Source organism: Cupressus sempervirens, chromosome 9 (genome assembly GCF_028749045.1).
Source record: "Cupressus sempervirens isolate cs-2001-9-10 chromosome 9, ASM2874904v1, whole genome shotgun sequence".
Taxonomy (NCBI): Eukaryota; Viridiplantae; Streptophyta; class Pinopsida; order Cupressales; family Cupressaceae; genus Cupressus; species Cupressus sempervirens.
This window is the reverse complement of record NC_143126.1, coordinates 135,388,709-135,413,144: the sequence shown is the minus strand read 5'-3', so window position 1 is coordinate 135,413,144 and position 24,436 is coordinate 135,388,709.

Genomic DNA, 24,436 nt, shown 5'->3' with positions numbered 1-24,436 from the left:
GGGGAAGGAAAGTGAGATGGAAGAAGATAAGGGGAGAGATAATGACAAGGAGATGGTGACCCCTGTAGACCCCAAGGTTAATCGCAAGAAAAGAAAAGTGAAGCAGGCCCTACCCCAGGAACATCCTAGTGACCCTGTTGAAGTGCCCCCCTGTCGTACCCTACCCAATTTGCCTCAAGAGGTTCCCATTTCAGCTCCAGAGGAGATGATTGAAATCATGGTTGAAAAAGGGGGTAGGTCATCAAAAAGAACATGAGGAGGGCTTGGAAAAACTTCTATGGGGACAAGGATAGTTTGGGAATTGTTAGAGAACTTGCTAAAATCTAGGTGCTAGAGGACCTTGACAGAAGCACCCACTATGACAAGCTCCTTGACTCGGCTCTTCTGGTTATCTCTGACAATGTGCAAGAAATAGGTTTCAACTTCCTGAACAATGCAAAGAACAGTCTGATTGACAACTTTCATTCCATCAAGTGGCTTTTTCAAGAATTTGAGGCTCTAAAAGACATGAGAAACCAGCCCAACAACTAGGATACTAACAAGGAATAGCAAACCAGAGGGAGCAAGGACCAGGTGGGTAGCCAGGAGAAAGATAGAGGCCAAGTCTCTATAGACCATCAGGATGACAAACTCACCCAGCTAGAGCAGAAGGTCCAAAGGCTAGATTCTGTCCACTAGATAATCACCAAATAGATAATAGAGATCCTTCACACCTTGAATGAGAATATTGTCAATCTGGGTGACTATCTGACTACAACTAACCTTAAAAGGGATGTGGAGTAGAGCATAGAGCAAGGATTCAACTGGGATGAATTTCAGAAAGAGGCTAGTGACTAGGTGAATTAGGGGAACCAGATGAACACTCCTACCAGGATTCAGGAAAAAGTGACCAATCAAAAGGACAATGATGCTGCAGAAACCTTGTAGGACATGGAAATGAATGGCCACTAGCCTGTTCACCTAGCTTTGCCTCTGGCCTTTATACTTTGGCTTCGGGCCTTCTTTTTTTCTTGGCCTTTTGAGGCAATTTTTCTATTTGTTTATTCTATTTTTTCTCGCTCTTTTTGCTGTAAAACTTTGGGTTTTAGGATCCCTATAAAACCTATTTTACCTAATCAAAAACATATCTAAGAATCCAATGATGCATTCTAAAACCAAGGATATTGCTATAACATGTCATTTTGTCAGAGAATTGTTGTAGGAAAAAGAAATTAGATTGGAATATGTGCAATGCAAAAGAACAGATTGCAGAATATTTACCAAACCATTACCTAAGCATGCATTGTTGTATCTAAGAGGTAAGCTAGGGGTCATTCCCCCATTTGAAGCACACTAAGTAAAGATTTAGTGATGCATCAACATGAACTAAGTTGAAGATCAATCAGTTGATGTTGCATAATCAAGAGAACATTGCATATGAATCAATACTCAAGGTACATTGATACTCATTTGGTATGTGTTGTCTTTGGCATGTGTTGTCAAAGAGGGAGAGTTTACTATCATATCTTTCTAAAATTTGTTTGAATAAAGAAGCTATGTAATTCCTTCATAGAGGGAGATTACTATGTATGACAAGCTTCTGGTATAAATATCTAAGAGGGAGAAAATTTCTATCAAAGAAAATCTTGATTTCAAATTTTATTGTGCTATGACATGTTGTGTTGCCATCAATGCCAAAGAGGAGATTGTTGGATACAATTTTTTAATTGTGTGTTCTCTTTGATGTTACAAAAATGTCATAATAGTTGTCAATTAGTGCTTACCGAGCTCACTAGGTCAGTAAGACAATTTCTCTTCTCTACCGAGCATTCCTGGAGATTACCTTACGAATACAATGTCTATCGAGCTCACTTGGGCATCGAAGTAAATTATAGAAAGAAGCAGTGTTAACCGAGCTCTCATGGTTAACAAAGGAAAGTTGGTTAGAGTTAGTGTTCACTAAGTTCACTTGGTTGCCAAAGGATTTTGTAAGTTTAGAGCGTTAACCAAGTGTCTATTGGTCAACACAGGAAATCTTTTTTGGATCAATGTTTACCAAGCAAGGTTAGCCAATGAAGAATTTTGTTGTTTTGGAATAAGAAGTTTAATTATCTTAAGTATTGTTTCTAGCCAACTAAGGTAATAATTATTGCTCATTAGAAGTTGTAAATGAGCTGACTTGATAATCTAGATGATATATATGAAAGGTCAAGTTGATTTTTTAAAGTATGAGTGAGTATGCAAGTGTATTGATTGATTAAGGAGGAAAGTGTCTGAGTGAACTTGAAGAATGGTTAGATATCTTTGTGGAGAAGCAAAGTAATATTCAATCAGGAAGGATCTAATATCAAGAAAAATATAGATCTATTATCAAAAATTTAGTTGCATCTCAATTAGGTCATTTCATTGTTACTTTCTTACCATTGTAGTAGTTATTCAAAATCTCTTAATAGAGTTGGTTTAATAGCCAACTGTAAATCCTCTATCAAGGTGACAATTCCATTGAATTATTTCAAGGCCTCTTGCAAGGCCACTCCTAAGAGGATTATTAAATCCTCTAACAAGGTCACACCTAATAGTGTGTATTGTAACCTTTAACCAGGTTGGCTCCTAATAGGGCTCAGTTTGGAAGAGTGAAAATCAATAACTAGTTACATTGGTAGTTTTTCCCAAATTGGGTTTCCACATTAAATCTTGGTGTCTCATGTATTCATGTTATTTCTTTTATGCTTGCAAGTTAATCACTGTGAATGTTTAAGTTTAGTTAAAAGTAAAAGATACTCTACATTTACCGAGTTAAAGCATCTTTTAGTATGTTTACCAAGTGACAATAGTAACTAGTTTTATTAGGCATCTAAGGGATCTGTGAGAAAGTTTTTGTGCTAACTGATCTACCCCCCTCTCAGTTACTCCATCTACATTTCCAATAGAGGGGAGATAATAGATCCATTTTTATCCTTGGAATGGAAAATGGAATTAAAATCTCTGACAATAATAAATTTGGCACCTATTGATTGTTGGATAAACCCTATAAGAGTAAGCCATATACTTTGTTTATCTAACATAGGGATAGGTCCATAAACATTAATCAATTTAAAGTTCATAATATTGGATGAATAAAAATTTCCAATTATTTCCTTGGTGAGGATGTTGAGCCTTGATAGTCTTAGGTTTCCATTATACAACAAGCCCTTTAGAATCACCTAAGCTAGGAACATGTGAGTAATTCCATGTTGACCAACATCCAACAAATTTTTGAGAGTTATTTGTTGAGAAATTAGTTTCTTAAATGAAGACTAGATGACATTAGATAGAATCAAGACATTGTTTGATCCTAGTACATTTTTTAGGAGAATTAATGCCCTTGACATTCCATCAGAGGATCTTCATAATTGACAAGGAGCACCATTGGTGCTTCTTTCCAATCAATTAGAGGTAGGAAAATTATCATCCAAAGTTGACTGAATCCTTGCATCAACTTCTTCTTCAGCTTTTGTAGCTCTCATTTTCCTAACCCTAGGCTTTGAAGATTTCTTACTAATAGTAGATGAGAGGGTTTTTTGAAGTGTAGACAATTTAGAGGAGAAATTGAAACTAACATTAATAAGAGGTATATCAACACAGTGGAACCTAGTTTGACCAGACATATATGTTTGATAAAGAGACTTTTTGATTCCCAAGCCAAGGTCTAGAACATTCTTAAAGACCTCCATCCTAGGTGAAGGGGGATCAAAACTAAATTTTTCATTATCCTTAGGTAGGTCATGGGACATTCTATCTTTGTCAAATAATTGGGGAGGAATTGGTACACTACACTCTTTTGCTAAGATTTGGGCATATTTAGCATATAGGGAGTGTCCTTGGGAAACTAATGTAGCTTCTAATCTAGACAAAAAGGAAAGAGGTTGATTTCTAAAAGAAAGCCCATTGACGACACCACTGATCTTAGTGGGATGAAAAACATCTTCTTTATTAGCAGTCGGATATTTAATCGCAAACTCTAAAGATATTGATGGTGTAAAAAGAGATAGATCTAGAATTGTAGGTTTATCTTGATGAGTATTATGTTTACATAGAAGATTGGTCAAAATAAACATAAAATTACAAGCAAAATTAGATAAAAAAGACCCTAAGTTGGGAAAAGTCACAAGAGAAAGAGCATTCCCTTGAAGCAAATGTTGAAGAGGAGTGTACAAATCAAACATAGAGTTATTATAAATATTATACATAGTATTATAAATATTATTTTTATTTCCTTATTATTATATATATAATAAAAATATATATTATTAAATATACTACTTTAATTTATATTTTGACATAGTATTGGAAATCATTACATAGTATTCTATAGTTTATTAAATTATTTAATATGTCCCAAGGGGTCTTAAGACTCTTAGGAACATATAATGTGATGATATGGGTGGAAGGGGGTCACTCGTTACCTTTGACCCATATGATTGATTACAATATGCCCCTAGGGTTCTTAGGACCCCAAGGGGCACATCTCATGATGAAATAGGTTGAACGAGAACATAGGTTAACCTATGACCCCCTTCAATCCATATAATCAATTAAAATATGTCCCTAGGGGTCTTGGAACCCCTAGGGACATGTGTCATAATAAAATGGATTGAAGTTGGATGTAGGTTATCCTATGACCACATTCAACCCATACGATTGATTACAATATGTCCCTACTAGTCCTAGGATCCCTAGGGACACATGTCATGATGAAATGGGTTGAAGCAAGTTGTAGGTTAGCTTACAACCCTATTAAACCTATACAATTGTTTACAATATGCCCCTAGGGGTCCTAGAACCCCTAGGGATAATTATCATGATGAAATTGGTTGAAGGGGCTTATGACCCCATTCCACCCATAAGATCGATTATAATATGTCCCTAGCGGTCCTATGTCCCCTAGGGAGGCATAATGTGATGAAATGGGTCAAAGGGGGTTGTAGGTTAGCTTACAACCCCATGCAAACCATACAATTGATTACAATATGCCCCTAGGGGTTTTAGCATCCGTAGGGATAGATGTTCTGACGAAAGTGTTTGAAGGGGGTCATAGATTAGCCTACAACCCCCTTTGATCCAATTACAATATGTCCCTATGGGTCCTAGGACCCCTAGGAACATATGTCATCATAAAATGGGTCAAAGGGGGTTGTAGGCTAGACTATGACCCCATTCAACCCATATAATTGATTATAATATGTTTGTAGGGGTCCTAGGACCCCTAGGGACACATGTCATGATGAAATGTGTCAAAGGGGGTTGCAGGCTAGCCTACTACCCCATTCAACCCATACTACTGATTATAATATGTAAGTAGGGGTCCTAGGACCCCTAGGGACACATGTCATGATAAAATGGGCCAAAGGGGCTTACGACCCCATTCGACTCATATGATCAATTACAATATGTCCTTAGGGTTCCTAGGTCCCCTAGGGAAACATATGATGACAAAATGATTGAAGGGGGTTGTAGGTTAGCTTACGACCCCATTCAACCTAGACAATTAATTATAATATGTCCCTAGGGGTCTTAGGATCCCTAGGGACACATGTCATGATGAAAGTGTTTGAAGGTTGTCATAGGTTATCCTATCACCCCATTCGACCCATATGATTAATTACTTTATGTCCCTAGGGGTTCTAGGATCCCTAGGAACACATGTCATAATGAAATGGGTCAAAGAGGGTCATAGGCTAGCCTATCACCCCATTCAACTTGTAAAATCAATTAGAATATGTCCCTATAGGTCCTAGGACCCTTAGGGACCCAAGTCTTGATGAAATGGGTTGAAAGAAGTCATAGGCTAGCCTACAACACCATTCGACCCATGTGATCAATTAAAATATATTCTTATAGGTCTTATGCCCCCTAGGGACACATCATATGAAATAGGTCAAAGTGGGTCATAGGGTAACCTACTACCCTATTCAACCCAAACATTTTATTACAATATGTACCTAGGGGTCCTAGGACCCCTAGGGATACATGTGGTGATGAAATGTACCGAACAGGGTCATAGGCTAGTCGATGATCCCATTCGACCCATATGATGAATTACAATATGTCCCTAGGGGTCCTAGGACCCCTAGGGACATATTGTAATCCAACATATGGGTTGAGTGGGCTTGTAGGCTAGCTTGTGACCCCATTTGACCCATATGATCAATTACAAGATGTCCCTAACGGACTTAAGACATGTTAGAAATAAAGAATACTATGAGGGGGGATGAATCGATATTCTACAAAAATTTTCCCACAACTAGATGTTATTAATTACTTTGCAATATGCATATAAAAGTAAACCAATAATGTTGAACAATAAATAAAACTATACACAAAGAGAACTCATAACACCATATTTTGTTAACTAAGGGAACTGTGGTCAAGGGAAAAACCCCATGGGTATGGCACCCACAAAATGATCCACTAAAACAATGAATCATGTTAATGATATTGACCTTATTAGGAGTTTATTAATTATATATAGTATCTCAGTCCTTCTTAGAGGACTAGGTCTTGCTAAAAGCCTCAACCCTATTAGGAGTTGGTACTATAATTACATATGTATGCAAGAAGAGTCCACTACACAAACATGTAATTATACAATTTAGTGCCTAAAACAAAATATGATAGATACAATAACCTCTTATTTGTTGAATATTTTACTTCACATATTTATGAACTTACATCAGGATTCTCATCATAGATGTCTCATACAAGTTCGCATATGACATACTCATTTTTCATATACATAATATAATTCACCTTTTGCATTGCCTCTCATATATTTACTTCGCAAGTAGTGACTTAAATTATACCCTTTTCTTTTAGAAAATACTTGTTCATTTGTCTTGATGCTTACACATGTTATGCTAACTTAGGGTAAAAATCTAGGATTTTTTCCCTACATTATTAAGTAGTTAGTTTATGACCAAAATAATTCCTTAACTCTTTATTCTTTTATTTTTGATGTGCTCTATTATGCTAAGTTTACTACCTTTACTAGTGTTTTATCTATAATTTCATCTATAATGACTATACTAATTTGTGCACATAGGTATGTCATCATGACACTCTATTATACCTACCCTTAACTATGCATGTATTGAATACCACTACAAGGTTCACAATATTTAAGTTGACTTTGAAAAAATATGAAAACTGTCTAACACATAGACATTTTTCGATCTCTAATCATGAATTCTTCTGCTGTCAATCATGCCTTCTATTCTAGAATGATATGTTACCATAACCTTACTATCTTAGTCATATTGACAACAATATCTGCCTTTGGCATTGATGGAAACATGTGGGAAAATTAGCTAAGTTCCCAAAATATTACAAAAAATTACTCAAAACTTGGCTTTTACAAAATTTTCAAAATTACAAAATTGAGGATCATTACATATTACCAACTTCACCTTATACCCCCTAATTTTTTATATAGTTTTCCTTCATACTTCCCCTCTTTGACATCAATGAAAAAGGTGTCAAAACTTATTTACATTGCAAATTTAGTTCATTGTCTCCCTACTAGGCTGATAAGTGAGAAATACAGTTTCCAAAGTTGACTGTCATACTCTTCATGTTCTTCTCCCATGAATCCTTTACTCCTTTTGAGATGTTAAGGAGAATTCCTAATCCATAGGATTCAATCTCCACCACATTCAACTCTTAGTAAACAAAACTATCAAAGGATGTCTTGACTAATAGACATTCCTCCAACTGTCATTCAATTGTGCTTAATTTCATAGATAGGTGTTGTCTTAGAAGCAAGAGCCTCTTTGGCATCCTTGTCTTTCTGTCTTCCAACAAACTTGTTTCAACATATGTCTTAATAACATGTGATTTAATTCATTCAATCTTATAAGAGGTTGGTATACCTAATCTTCCAATGATTTTACTTTTTCATTCTTATTCTTGAGATCATCATTAATGTCTTTTGTGAAAAAGAAAGACATTACACACTTTGCATACAGAGTTTTTCCTTCAAGATCACATTTTCGTAATGTCTTCATACAAGTATCAAGAGTCAATAAATCATTATAAATTTGGTGTGGTTCACTCTACTATGAGTGTGTGGATAGGAAGGTCTACCCAAGGTCATAGGAGATGGTCTTGTGTGGCACCATGAGTCTTGGGGAGAGAGGCAAATGAGGACTCCCAAGTGAGGGACATAAGTCAGTTTGGAAGTAGTAATGGAAGAGTGAAATTTTGAATGGGAAAAGCACCATTGAACAAAGAAACATAACTCCATGGATAAGAGTCAATTGACAATGACAAAGAAATAGGGGCATCGATCCAGTAGAGGGAAAGACTTGTTTGTAGATTCTTACCAGCATGTTTCCATGGGACATGGAACCCTTTCAAGTTTAGCAATATGAGGCAGGAGCACCACCTCCACCTTCAAATTTAATACCTTTAAGTCATTTTAGAACTTCAATAAATCATTTTTTAATGATAAAAATGTATTATAATAGATTTATTTGATATTAGTGATCAAAAGACTGAATGGATTACAAAGGGACATGGGAATTGAATAGTTTGAGAAAATTACAAATAAGGGCTCAATGTAATGGAAAAAGATAGAGAATTGGAATATATCTAGTTTAGAGTGGAATAGGAAGTTATTGAATAGGATCTCTAGCTATTGGAAGCTAGAGAGCCCACAATGTAATCATATTTTGGATTAGTGGAGCATAACAATTCTTTTTTGATAATCGATTGGTTGGATTCAATAAAAAATTGTTTGGATGGAGTCATTCTTTGTATTGGATTATACTTGTTAATAGTGAGGTTTTATAACTATTTCTATCACATTAGTATTTGCTTCAATTATAACTATTTGTGGTTCATTTCAGAGTATATTATTAGTTTCTATACTTTTGGTATTCAATTTGGTTTGCGTGGAAAAGTAGATAAGAAATGGTTAATAAGACAAGAAGAATGAAAGATGTGGCTCTGAAAAATTCATTCTTAATGCGGGGGCTCTATCTTGCTAACTAACTATTGGATTTTCCTAAGATTCAAGTATGTTGGTAATAGGATAATTTTGGCCAACTTCACTAGAGCGATTGACAAATTTTAATCTAGTTCAAAAGTTATGCATCTCTAATTAAGAGTCTATCTAGAATAGAAGAATGTTAAATTGAATTATGTTTTGAAGGAACTGGTATAGTGTGTCTAGAGAAAGACAGTTAGAAATTTATTGTTATTATTGGAGCATAGGAAGATTGAGAGCCTATAATATATGTTCATAAAGAATGATAGAATATTATGCATATTTTTGGATTTGAGTTAACTCCCTTGCATCTAGGATCATCCACTTGAGATATGAAAGGGTGCTTCTTAAACACATACTTTGGTCTCTCACTAACATCACTAATAGTAGGATTATCCATTTCAATAGATTAAAACACTTCAAAAGCTTCATAAAATACCTAAATTTTGCATAACTAGGGATTTTCACACTTTGCACTGTAACTGCTTCAAATGTCCCTTTACTTGATGTCAAATCAATTTGAATTGCTCCTTAAGTCTTCACACAATCAAATGTTACTCAAAATCTTGTTTGCATCCCTTAAATCTTTTAAATTGAAGTTTAATTTAATTGCACATCTACCAAAATTTGTAAAACTATTACTCTTTAACCAAAAAACTTGTTTGTCTTCATTTTCCTTCATGTGATTACCAAATGACTTGCACCCTTAACCAGATCTTCCTTATAATATTTACTACCTCATGTTAACTTCCCAACTCTCAACTTGACTTCTAACTTCTATTCAATCTTCTTGATGCTTTTTCTTTGATAAAAAAATGTTTAATTCAAATAATATGAATGACACACTATGGTTGAGTTCATTCTTTTTTTAGGTACATTGAAAAACTGTTCTTCTCAAATTGTATGTGAACTTTTTGGATTGTTTTCTTTCACAAATGCTTCCTAAAATTCTTCAACATTCTCTTTAAGTTCTTCCTTATGTCTTTTATTGATACTATTTTCATTTCTTTTGTCATTTTTGTTATTATTCCTTCTATAGTTTGGATTCCTATTGAAATTCCTTCTATCCATTCTCTAAAATCTTTCTATCTATCCAAATTTATTGCATAACTAACATACAGGTGTATTCCTTTTCTGATTGGTTCCATTCCTATTATCTTGTGCTCTATAATTCCTTGTAATGTGTCCATAGTTGTTACATTTGTAATGTACAATATAGTTTATTTCTTCATTACATCTTTCGTCATCAGTAGATCTTCTTTGTGATCTCCTTCTTTCATTATGTGCAAGGTTAGTATCCCTAAACATTCTACTATCAAACTTAGGTTTCTTACAATATACTTCTTTATGTCCATTACCATGAAAATTATAACAATACAAATTACTAATAGGTTCAAAAAACTTACTTTTGCAATCTCTCTTCATATGACCAACTTTATTTCATATAAAATATCTACATCTAAACACATGTCTAGCCTCCTTAGGTGGTTTAACTTTCTCTATTTTCTTTGTTTCATCACTTTTCTCAGGTTGATTTAATTGTTCAACTTCTTTAGATACTTATGTAGACTTGCTTGGTTCAATCCCATTATGATCAATTTCCTTAGGTTTAGAGGTTTCAACAATTGGATTTAGTTCCTTCCTAACTTCTATTTTCTTGGTTGATTTTTTCTCCAATAAGATATCCAAGACCTGTCTTATCATAAGAAGATCTCTGAAAGAATGGCTATTAATAAATATGCTCACTATAGGAATAAAGGTTCTCTAATTTTTGCTTATCATAAGTTGATTGTCCTTTCACAATGGTGTTGTACTTCTCTAATTCTACATGCTCTATTTTGATAGAATCTAATATAGATGTTATTTCAGTCAAATGGGATCTTAGATCTGCATTTTTAGACTTTAGATCTAATTTAATCTTACTATCATCTTTCTTCAGATTCAGCTTTAGTTCAATAATTTTTAACTCATGTTTCAAGATCTCATTTTATTTCTTAAGGGTTTCTACTTCATCAATATCACTAGTGTTATTTTTTGATTCTTTTCTAGAATTTAGATAATCAAACTTATTGTTCAATTTGCCAATATAATATTTTGTATCTTTGTACCTTTCTTTTAGGTTGTCTCTTTCTTCTGTATGAAGATCAATTTTTTCAAGGGCTTCTTCAATATTCCTCTTTAACTATTCAATATCCATAGGGATATTACTCAAGTTGTTAATCCTCTTTTGAGTAATTGAGCTCTGATACCAATTTTTAGAAATAGATAATCCCAAGGGTGTAAATCAGTATTGTACAAACTTTTTGCCACAACTAGATATTATTAATCACATTGTGACATGCATATGAAAGTAAACCAATAATGTTGAATAGTAAATGAAACCATACACAAAGAGAACTCACAACACCATATTTTGTTAATTAGGAAGATCTTAGAGAAGGGAAACCCCTAGTGGGGATGGCACCCAAATAATGATCCTATAAACAAAAGAAATATGTTAAGGATATTGACCCTGCTAGGAGTCTTTTAATTACATATAGTGTCTTGGTCCTTGTTTGAGGACTGGGCCTTGTCAAAAGCCTCAACCCTATTAGGAGTTGGTATTACAATTACATATGTATGAAACAAGAGAACACTTTCCAAATATACAATTAGACAATTCAATACCTTAAACAAAATATGATAGATACAATAGGATATGTGCAAGATCATGGTGTGCCAAAAAGTGGCGATCTAAAATATATATAGTTCTAAAATATCTCAAAGCATTTCAAAAGGTATTCCAACTTTTGTCCCACACATTCTAATACCAAAACAAATGATGAATACCTTTATAAAACCTATTATATCTTTGGATACCAACCCTTCATGGTCAACCTTTAAAACATCCCAAAACATGTTTTTGGCTTGCTCTTGCATTTTTTTTTTACTTCAAACATATATTTGATGACTTTTTTTCACCCAAATTTGATTAAATGAAAAGGGTTTGTTAAGAATTTCCTTAGCTTTCAATAAATGTAATGTTTGTCCAATTACAAGTCTAGTAAGTAATTATTACTTATTTTCTAATAAAGTTATGTATAAAGTTTTGATTGACACACTGATTGAAAAAAACCATAACTTTCAAATGATACAACATTTTTAAAATCCAAAAGATGCATTACATTCTATGCTTCTTCTAATATAGTGAGGAAAAAAAGGAATTTTTTTTTGTAGAATTTTGAATTAGTTAAGGTGCTTAGACACATGTTTTTTTATTCCAAAAACACTATAGTAGAAGGGTGAAAGCACCAAGATGGTGTACAAAAAGGGATGGTATAAGTGGACACCATTTTTTTGAAATCAGGTAAACTTGAAATTGGATGAGACATTTGATGGTCATCCACTAAAAATGACAAGATTTGTAAAACATATTAATTGTAGTACCTGATGAGTCTAAAAAAATGCCTTTATTTTGTTATGTTTAAGATACTTTATGATACTCTGTTTATCATTGTTTTAACACTTATAAGCCTATGTTTGATAAACCTTTCATGATTTATGGGGTAGAAAAACTATGTCATCCTTTGCCTAAATTATATCTAATATGCAGTATTTCATATAAATAACCAAATGTGCATTCTTATGCTTGAATTTAGTTTGATGGATGTTCATTTGCAAATATGTCTTATATCATAACTAACCTAATGATAAGGATTAAAGGATGAGCGGAAGAATCCAGAAGTTGGTTACTGACAGCATTCAAGGAGAAACGAGCATCAAGGAACAACCACAAAAAGGAAGTTATAACCACTCCAGGAAACATGGCAGTGAATAAGGAGGAGTTTTTACGAGCCATTACCTTCTCTGCATTTACATTGTAACACGCAAATGCCACGACTTCATTGCTCCCTCCTCAATTTTGTTATCCTTCCTTTCTACTTTCAGTTGCTCTCCTATATTCTCTCCTGTGGACTTAACTTAGGATAGTTACTTTTCTGTTATGTAATAAAGAGTAGATTCCCTATATATGTCAGGATTGACTCCTATGTGTGAAGTTTTTAGTTTTTGGTTTTGATAAGTTTTATCAAGTAAGAGAGAACACTGATTCACAGTTTGTTGTAGTTGTGTTTTACAATTTTGAATTATGTAATGACTGATTAATGAAATGAATTAGTTCTCTTTAGTTTCTATCCTGTGTTGGTAGATTAGAGAAGCCAACCAAGGGGGCCCACTTGGAAGGTGGATTAGATTAGGATAGAATAGATTCATTTTACTAAGCATTAGCAGTATTTTAAGTAAGATGTAGCTAGTTAATTCCTTCTTGTAGCATCACACTTCATGAACGTTCCTGCAGCATCTGCGAGAACAGTCTAATGGATGAGTCAAGATGGAATCTTTGTTATCTTGTCATTGTGTTTTCAAAATTCATAGATTCAGTAGTTTCCTTTCCACAGCAGTAGTGTAGTTTCCTTCCTTTGCATTTTTACTTTCCTACAACACAAGCATAATGACTCATCAAGGTACCTAGTGCACATACTATGCTGATCATTTCAAGTATACGTCCCTGAGTTGACAATCTAAATGCACCTCATGGTAGGGGAAAAGTAGTCCTTAGCTTGAATAGATTATTCCTAAGCTAGGCCTAGCGCATGACTATGGAACACCTATTGTGAGGCAGTTCATTTTTGGCATCGTTACCAGGGATGGTGTCAAGCTAGGAGCATTTTTGAGTCATAGTTTTTAGATTAAGTTCTTTTTACCAATGTGAAAATTTTAGTTGCATGCATTGAAGAGGAAGACGACGAGATGAATATGGAAAATTTTTTCCACAGGGATCTGTTAATTTGAATGAAGAAGTTGAAGAAGAAGTTGAGTTTCCCTTTGAAGAAGCAAGTCTTGTTTTCCCTACAGTATCATCATCAAGAGCTAAATCCCTAGATATATCTGATCTCCAACCTTTCACTGAAATATTGACCAGTTTTCTTGATAACACTACCTCGAATCCACCAGTTGTTAATCACCTAGTGCCTAACCTTCCTTTTTAGCAGCAACCTCATAATCCAGTCCCACCAATCATGGCACAACCCACTTTTCCATTTCCACTTCCAAGTCTCATAACCAATGCGAATCTCAAGAATATACCTCCCACTACTCTTTCAAAGTTCTATGGCCTTGCAACTGAAGACCCTGATACCTTCTTGTTTGAGTTTGACATCCTTTGTCATAGTTTTGACTACAACACTAATGCCCATAAGCTTAAATTATTTCTAGCCACATTGAAAGAATCAGCTTTATGATGGTTCATGGGCTTAGGAGCCAATGCAGCTGTAAATTGGGATGAAATGCAAGCCTTGTTTTTCAAAAAATATAAAGAATATTGCAAAGCATCTGGCACAAGAGGAGATGATATCTCTAGGATATCATAGAAGGAGGAAGAGACATTAGAAGACTATGTTTCTCGATTTTTATATACACTACAAAAGAATCCTCAGCACACATTGTCTGAAGATTCCCAAAAACTAGTCTTTGTAAGAGGAGTGAATGAAGACTGTTTGGAAGCATTGGACCTGATGGCCGGTGGAGATGTATATCAAGCTCAATGGGATGACCTCAAAAAGATATGTTAGAACTACTCAAGGTCAACCATGAAGAAAGGTCGAGGACCCCATTCTACAGTTACAAAAGGAATTAGTCAAGGCATTTCAAAACTTGAAATATCCAATTTGTTGTCAGATTTCAAAGAAGACATTAGTAATGATGTTGCTACACAGTTGGATACAATGACTGCAAAGAAGAAGCAAGCAGAGGCTAAGTTACAACTAGCTAAGTACTGTCCTCATTGCTGAAAGCAAAAGAAGGATTGCCACTGTAAATTGGTTGCAAGCATGGAGAACCAGCATCTTCCAACTAAATATGTAAAGATAGATGGGGATGATGAGCAAGTATTTTTTGTTCCTCAATGCTGACCATGGGCTCAACGTCAAGGTATGCCTCAAGACCCCTTGCAAAATTCAAATTCATATGGTAATCAATGGAAAAACCGCAATACCCAAGGTCCTCCACAAAACCAACCCAATTGGAATAATGCTGGGCAAAATAACCCACAATAGTCTCAATGGTCTCAAAATTTCCAACAACCTTGGCCTAACCAGCAGAATAACCAATGGCCCCAGAACTAGCAGAACCAATGGCAACCACCCCAAGGGAATTGGAAATCTCCAAACCAAGGGAATTGGAAATCTCTAAACTAATGGAAGGGATCTCAACAATGGCCTAACCAAAATACTGGTGTTCCACAATTACCCCCTCCAGCTCAACAACCTACTTTAATGCCACCACCTACAAATAGTGGACCTCAAAAGAAAACACAACTACCTACACAGCCCCAGCCAAATCCAAATAGCAAACCACAACAGCCCATGTATAGTACTAATACCTAGAAGTACCCTGCTTATGCCCTAGATGTCACAGATATACATTTGAGATCTGGAATGACCTGACCAGCACCAAGGCCACCTCTTATAACTGAAGTATCAGACTCTCCTACAACATCAAAACCTTTGGTTATGAACTTGTTGACCCAACTAATGTTACCATACCAATACCAGATCAACCAACAGTAGAGCCTTCTTTTCTAGACCAACTAATACAAAAGGAACAAAGCAAGGAACAACCCTTTGACATTGTTAACAAGTTGAAGAATATCCATGTCCGAATACCTTTGTTTCAAGCTATTAAGGACATTCCTACTTATGGAAAAGCTATAAGGGAAGCTTGTCTAAAGAAACCTGGAAGGAAGAAGAAGGATCCTACCATAGTACATGTTGTTGGACATTTAGTTGATATCATGTTAGGAAGAGTGATTTCACCAAAATATTCTGACCCATCGAGTCCAGTAGTAAGTGTCAGCATCAATGGTCAATTTGTTAAAAATGCCTTAATAGTTTTGATACTGCTATAAATGTGATGATGAAAGAAACCATGAAGAAGTTACAAATAGAAGTATTAAGGCCCACACCAACTATTCTACAACTTGTAGATAGTTCCACTATCACTCCTGATGGAATGATAGAAAATATTGTTGTGACCTTAGATTCCCTACAATATCCTCCAAACTTCATGATTTTGTCCCCTAAAGTAAACCTATTTGGCTATCTTGTCATTCTAGGTAGACCATGTTTGGCCATAGTTGATGCAAACATAAATTGCAGATAAGGGAATATGACCATATCAAATGGCCAAGAAACTAAGCAATTTGATCTATATCCTCCTACACAACCATTACCAGATTTGAATACATCTTTTTGGCCAGATTTAGGAGATGAAAAAGAAGAGATAAATTCCATAGTACAACTTATGATGTTACATAGGCAATCTTTTCTAAAGTTGCAAGAAGAAGATTCAGTAATCCAGAGCATCCTTACCAACACCTGTGTGGTAGGAAAAGATGTGTCTGAAAGCTCTGTATTAGAATTGATTACATATTAGGAGTGTGATACAAGTTGTACTTTACTTAAGGAACCTGAAAATCTTTGTTCACTACTTCCCTGTGAAGTAGAAGGAAGCCCAATCTCTAAAATTGCTATGGTAGAATCCACTATTCCTATTGAATTGAGTAAAGGCCATAAACTGCATGTTAACCCCAAATTGACATTCGTATAGATGGAACAATTAAAAGAATTGCTTCAAAAGCATGAGAAGACTTTTTCTTGGGATTATGATGATATGAAAGGATTAAGACCTACACTATGTACCCATAGGATATACATTAATGAAGGTTGTCTACCACTTCGTCAACCTCAAAGGAGGATAAATCCAAGCCTTAGAGAAATAGTCAAAATAGAATTGCAGAAACTACTTGATGCTGGCTTTATCTATCCTATATCTAATAGTAAATGGGTATCACCGCTGGTTATAGTACCTAAGAAAGGAGGAAAATGGATAATTTGTGTAGATTATAGGGAGTTGAATAAGGCTACTAAAAAGGATCATTTTCCTTTACCCTTCATAGATCAAGTTTTGGATACACTAGCTGGAAAGAAGTACTTCTCCTTCTTAGATGGATATAGTGGCTATAATCAAATCATTATTTCTCCTAAAGACCAAGACAAAACTACATTTACCTGTCCATGGGGTACTTTTGCATACTCTATTTTACCATTTGGTCTTTGTAATGCTCCTGCAAAATTTCAATGGGCTGTAATTAGTATTTTTTCTAATATATCACATGATTATATGGAAATCTATATGGATGACTTTACAACATTTGGAGTTACTTTTGAAGAAGCAATGATAAATCTTGAAAAAGTTTTGGTAAGATGTCAAGAACATAATTTGGCACTAAATAGTGAAAAGTGTTTCATGCTCATGCAAGAGGGTGTGGTACTCGGTCATTTCATATCTACTGCAAGTATACAAGTAGACCAAGCTAAAATTGAGGTAATTCAAACATTACCCATACCCACTAAATTAAAAGATATCAGATCTTTTCTGGGACATGCTGGATATTACATGCATTTTATAAAAGATTTTAGTAAAATAGCCAGTCCCTTGTATAAGTTGCTTACAAAAGAAGCTAAATTCAAATGGACACTTGAGTGTGATAAAGCTTTCCTATAGCTTAAGAAACTTTTGACCATAGCCCCAATTTTACAAGGCCCTGATTGGAATCTACCTTTTCACATATATACAGATGCTTCTGATTATGCCATAGGAGCAGTTTTAGCATAGAAACACTCAAATCTTGAGAATGCCATTTATTATATTAGTAAGAGTCTTCATGGTCTAGAATTGAATTACATAGTGACTAAAAAATAATTGTTAGCAGTAGTCTATGCTCTAAATAAATCTTGACATTACGTCATAGGTTATCCTATCTATGTTCATACTGATCATGCAGCAATCAAGTATCTCATGAACAAACCTCCTATAACTGGTAGGTTAGCAAGATGGTTACTATTGTTAAAAGAATTTGACATAACCATAGTAGATAAGCCTGGAAAAAAAAATGTCGTAGCTGATTATTTATCAAGAATCAATCATGATACTGACACTACTCTAGTAGATGATGCATTTCTAGATGAACATTTGTTTCATATTGCTGTTAAAGTTCCATGGTATGTAGATATTGTTAACTACATTGCAACTAATAAGACATCAACATATTTTTCTTATAAGGAGAGAAAGTTGCTCATACAGAAAAGCTTTCATTTCTCATAGATAGACAATTTTCTGTTCTATACTAGACCTGATCAAGTTATGTGCAGATGTGTAAAAGAAGATGAGACATATGATATTTTGCATGCATGTCATAATGAGCCCTGCAGAGGACATTTTGCAGCCAAAAGAACAACTTTCAAAATCTTAGCCACTGGTTACTATTGGCCTACCCTTCATAAAGATGCAATCAATTATACAAGTGTGACCAATGCCAAGAATGGGTCACCCAACCAAAATAGATGAAATGCCTCTGAACCCTCAACTGGTGTTAACACCATTTGACAAATGGGGAATGGACTTCATCGGTCCTATTGATCCTCCATCCAATGGGAAGTCTTATATTCTAGTTTGAACTAACTACCTTACCAAATGGGTTGAGGTTAAGGCTATGAAACATGCTCATGATGAAAAAGTTGTTGAATTCTTGTATGAAGAGATTTTTACACGTTATGGAGTTCCTAAAGAATTGGTTACTGATCAAGGCACACAGTTTACTTCTAACTTGATTTCAGAATTGATGAAACAGTATAACATCAGGCATCGCAGATCTAGTCCTTATCATCCACAAGCCAATGGACAAGCAGAAGTTACCAATAGTGAGTTGGAAAATATTCTAACTAAAATAGTCCATTTGCATCATCGAGATTGGACCAACCGGTTACAAGAAGTTGTTTGGGCTTATAGAATAGCTTGGAAAATCACTACCAGATTCACACCATTTGAGCTTTTGTATGGGAAAGTGGCAATGCTTCCAATTGAATTTGAACACAGGACTTTAAGAATAGCCTTGACCTTAGATATTGATCTTCCTATAGCACAAAGAGAACATCTCCTGCATCTTAATTCTTTGGATGAAATGCACAAGACCACTTTAGAACATACTGAACTGGTGCAAAAATAGAGAAAACATTAGCATGATTCTCATATCCTCAACAAATAGTTCAAAGCTGGTGACTAGGCATTATTGTATGATTCTCGCTTTAAGGATATGCCAGGGAAGCTGCAGACGCGATGGTTAGGACCATATCAAATCATCCATGTCTTTGACAATCGAACAGTTCAACTAACCACAATTGATGATATGCCTTTGAAAATGTTGATCAACGATCATCGACTTAAACTTTACAAATAGCCTCAAAAAAAAGTCGAGTTCATGCAACAGTTCGAACAACCAGATCCAACAACAACTCAAGTATCTCTTCCTACAGCCGAAGGTGAAAACCTTTGGCCTACTCTTCTTCAACATTAATTCTAATTTGCATGTCCATAATAATAACTTTATGTTTGCATAAAGTCCATTTTCTTTTCATGATATTTCTTTCCATTCATATCTTAATCTTCCATCCACCCACCTCACTCCATTTCTTAATCTTCCATCCACTCACTTTCTACATACTTATGTTTTTTCAATCAAATCTGCACATGCTAATGGATGCTGCCATTTACATTATTTCCACCACCTTTTTTTTAGAGCATGTAACAATCCACTTGGTAGGTATAAACATTTTCAAACTATTATTCATTTATAAGTTTGCAGATTTTGTTAATTATATCTAATACTGCATAGTCTTTATAATTACAGTGTATTCCAGTCCCTACCCCATTATAGTCTGACACGTGAGGACACTTGTCGTAAAATTAGTAGGGGGCAGGGGAGTGTTGTACTATCTAATGACATGCCTGATTAACTGTGATGAATTTCAAAAATCTTGGCATTACCCTTTATTAATGAGAACTTTTTGCCATAAGTATGCCATGTCAAGTGTTGTACTCCCACTTTCTGAATGAATGTTTCTTTGTTCATGCCAAATTTTTTGTGCTAAGAAATGATGTGACCTATTTTTTTAAAATTTCGGCATTTGAACCATGTTTATGGATGATTTCCATGCAAATTCATGATTTACTTTTACCTAAATTTTAATTATGGCACATAACGATTGGTTATGGCAATTGATGTTCCCAAAAAGAAGCGATGAAGCGTCTGAGAAATAATGCAGAGTTTTGAAGTTTGCATTCAAAAAGGGAGAGGGAAACAGAGTAGCAAAAGTATCAAGAAATGGGAGGAGGTTTACAGATAAAAGAGCCGGTCAAGCACATTTTGTTGCTCTCTGATGTAGAAGCAGTAAGAAGATTCAATGCATGCGGGTGGTTAGGCTATTGTTTGAATTTAATAGCATATGATGAAGAAGCAGCTATAGAATTCACCAGGACATTTGATGAAGGTGAAGCTTCTATGTGGGGTTTGATAGTAATTGCAATAGAAGAACAAATTGCAGAAGTAACAGGGTTACCTCCTGTTGGAGAGCATTATCCAAGCTCGCATGACGCTAGGTTAGCAAGGGCCCAGTTCACTACCCCACATGACCCTCCATTGGATGTTACAAAGCAGGGGTGCAAGAGATTGTCTTTGCTGCCTCCATACCCTGACCTAGCAATGCATGTCATCAGGTATTTTACTTGTGAAGGTAAATTTTCTCACTTGCATGCACACCATTTTAAGTTTCTTAGTTGTATAAGGCACAATATTGTCATGAATCTCCCAAATTTTCTATATAATATACTCTGTATTAGTGCAGAAGAGACTCAAAAAGGGAAAGATAATTTTGTCACTCACCATGCTTTGATTAAGTTGTTAATAGAAAGGTCTCTTAGGGATGTATCCCCTTTGACATGGGATGACTTTGTGAAATTTAAAACCCTACAACCCCAAGTTGACCCTAGTGAATGGCAGGGTGAGGAAAACATAGTTCCCAGTAGTGAGCCTGCAAAACAAAATATTGAGGGAGCTGAAATAGAAAATGCACAAGGGATTGAACCAGAATTATCTTCCACTCAAGAAAATGTGCCTCCACTTGAACAGGACATTCCTAAACCCACTACTAGTCAAGCTAAAAGGAAACAAAAGTCACTAGAAGAAACCGTTGCTCAACAAAAACCTAGTCCTACAATTAAGCAACAGAAGAAAACAAAGAAGGTTCCTGTAGCAACTAATCCCGTAGCAGTGATACCGAAACAAAAAAGTAGGCAAAAGACAATAGTACAAGAAGAGACTCCTTTGTGGAGAAGTCCTAGAATGAGAGGGAAGATTTTTAAAAATTCTATATCTTCTAAAGCACCTGCTCCAGAGTCTCCTGTGCAGATAATTTCTAACCATTCTCCCCTTCACACTGAGATGACAGAAGCTTTCGGTAGTCCTCCTATTAGGAATAAGGTGTCCCAGCCTTGTATAATTCCTATTCTTATTATTTTTTTTTTTGTAAAATGTATTTTTGCAAATAATATGTAAATGTGATGTACATGTCTAGTTGGCATGTTGATCACTTACATGTGTCGGCATCTTGAAGTGTGTGAAGGAGATCATGGCTGAAATGGTTATGCTGGATTCCTATGATGCGTAAGAGCTATTTAAGGAATAAGCTATGATAGGTGTAAGAGAATCTTATGACATGAGGCCTATTTGGGTGCCCAAGAACAAGTGGTTGGTGTGTGTAAGAGAATATGCCAAAAATAGGTTGGTATGATGGATTCCCTTACACTTCTCTTGTGACTGCTATTTTTGGTGGATTCTATGACAAGTTGTCATTGTCTATTCAAGGGATGGATGCCCTTTTCTTGGTATTGGATGTACATGTGGCATTGTGCATGTTTCTTGGTGGTTGAGCCATGAAAAATGCCCAACTCTTTTGTGGGCATTTTGTTGGGTCTTAAGATGTTCATAAGAGTATTGCATGTTGTAATGCAATAGGGTGATAGATGAAAGTTTGTAGGTACTGAGGTGCTATTGGATTCTTCTATTGTTGATGTTGAACATTCATTGCAAGTGTATTGTAATCTTGTGTTGAAGATAATACATTGTGCAGGTTTTGGAGGGGTGGGGTTGTTTTACCGAAAGGTTTTTCCCCACTGGCAAATCTTTGTGTTATGTGTTCTTTCTCTATCTATTTTCTGTATGCATGGTTTGTTGCAATATTTTTTTTTACATGATATTGAATCTGTAAGTGTAGAATATTTTAAAAGGATTTGCACCATACCTTCCTTAAGAGTTTAGTGTAGAAATTTGTTTCTGCACCTGAGTTTCCTTACAAGTGGTATCAGAGCTTGATCAACTTTTGATCCTAGTTGTTGGGTATGGTTTTTTGAGCTAATCTCAAGTTGAGTGGGAGTCTTGTGCAGAGCATCTTGAATCTTATTTGCAAATTGAGATGGCGAGTTCATCATATGGAAGAATGGAGGTGGAGAAATTTAATGGCACTAATTTTGAGTTGTGGAAACTCAAGATGGAAGACATGTTGGAAGATTGTGACCTATGGGAAGTGACTACAAGTGCTAAAAGACCAAAAACTATAACTTAAGAAGATTGGGATATCAAATATCGTAAAGCTAAGGGTCTCATAAGACTCTGTTTAACTGATGCAGTCCTTCTAAATGTTCTAGATGAGAAAACCGCATATAGTTTGTGGGAGAGACTTGGGGCCGTGTATCAGGCCAAATCTCTGGTGAAAAAGTTGTTCCTGAGGAAGAAGTTGTATTCTCTGTGAATGGAGGAAGGTGGATCCTTAATGGATCATCTAAATGCATTTAATCTGCTAGCTGCACAGTTGACATCTGATGGTGTCAAGTTAGAGGAGGAGGATTGTTGCTACACACTTTTGTGTTCTTTACCAGATTCATGGGACCATCTTGTGATGGCTCTCAGAAGTACATTAGTCACCTTCAAAATGGATGATGTGGTGTCTTCACTGCTATCAAAGGAGATGTGGAGATAGGCTTTCATTTCAAAAAACAAAGCCCTTGCTATTTGTGGGAGATCCACAGAAAGAGGAAAAAAAAATGACAATAAGTCTGACAATAAGGGTAGATCCAAATCCCATGGGAAGTCAAAGACTTCCAATAAGTCCAAGGCAAAATGTTGGAACTGTGATAAGATTGGGCACTTCCGTAATGACTATAAAGAGCCTAAGAAGAAGAAGAAAGCCTTAGATTCTGGTTCTAAAAAATCTCAAGAAGATGGTGATGCATTCATCATAGCTTTGGCAGCCCATGCATCTAATGATGTGTGCTTGGTTGACTCAGGTGCATCTTTTCACATGACCTCTCATCAAAATTGGTTCTCAAAATATGAAGAGTTCAATGGTGGAAAGGTGTACTTGGGTGCTGATTAAAGGTACTTGGAAGGGTCACTATCAAATTTCCTGATGGATGAGTAAAGGGAATCAATGGAGTTATGCACATTTCAGGTTTGGCACGAAACCTATTATCTATAAGTATGCTGAATGATGTAGGTGTGCAAGTTGTTTTTTTGAAAGAAGGATGTAAGATGATTAGAGGATCGATGGTGCTTGCTAAGGGTACTATGAGAGGTACTCTATTTCAGCTAGATGCATGTATTCCTCTATGTAACAGTTCTTCATCCTCACCATCTGAACAAGCAGTGAAGAATTCTGTGGTTATAGGTTCCTATGGCAATGCAAAGACTTTGCAAGGAAAGCTTCCTGCAGAAAAGACAATGTTGTGGCATATGAGACTTGGCCACATTGGTGAGAAGGGTCTTAGAACCCTAAAAAACAAAAATCTCGTTGAGGGGTTAAATGATTGCAATCTCAAGTTTGACTTCTATGAACATTGTGTATATGGTAAACAAAATCATGTTTAGTTTTACTCTAGTTCTCACAAATCTTTTAATGTTTTGGATCTTATTCATTCTAATGTATTTGGTCTTGTAAAAGTTCCTTCGATCTCCAAGTCTATATTTTTTGTATCTTTCATAGATGATTATAGTAGAAGGACATGGATTTATTTCCTTAAAAGTAAGACACAAGTCTTTAGTCGATTCAAGGAATTTAAATTCCTTGTAGAGAATTAGACTAGTAAGAAGATTAAGTGTGTGAGAACTGACAATGGTGGTGAGTTTTGCTCAGCAGAGTTTGAACAGTTCTGTAAAGAAAAAGGTATCGAGAGGCATAAGACAACTCCTTATACCCCAGAGAAAAATGGAGTTGTAGAGAGAATGAACAGGACATTGATGGAGAAGGCTAGGAGTATGCTTAGTAGAGCTGGTTTAGAACAAAAGTTTTGGGCCGAAGCTATGGCCACTGCTTGCTATCTAGTTAACAGATCTCCTACATCAGCCCTTGTTGGTAAGACACCCATGGAGGTGTGGTCTGGTAAGAAGCCTTCAATTATACATCTTTGTGTTTTTGGTTGTGAAGCTTATGCATATGTTCCAAAGGA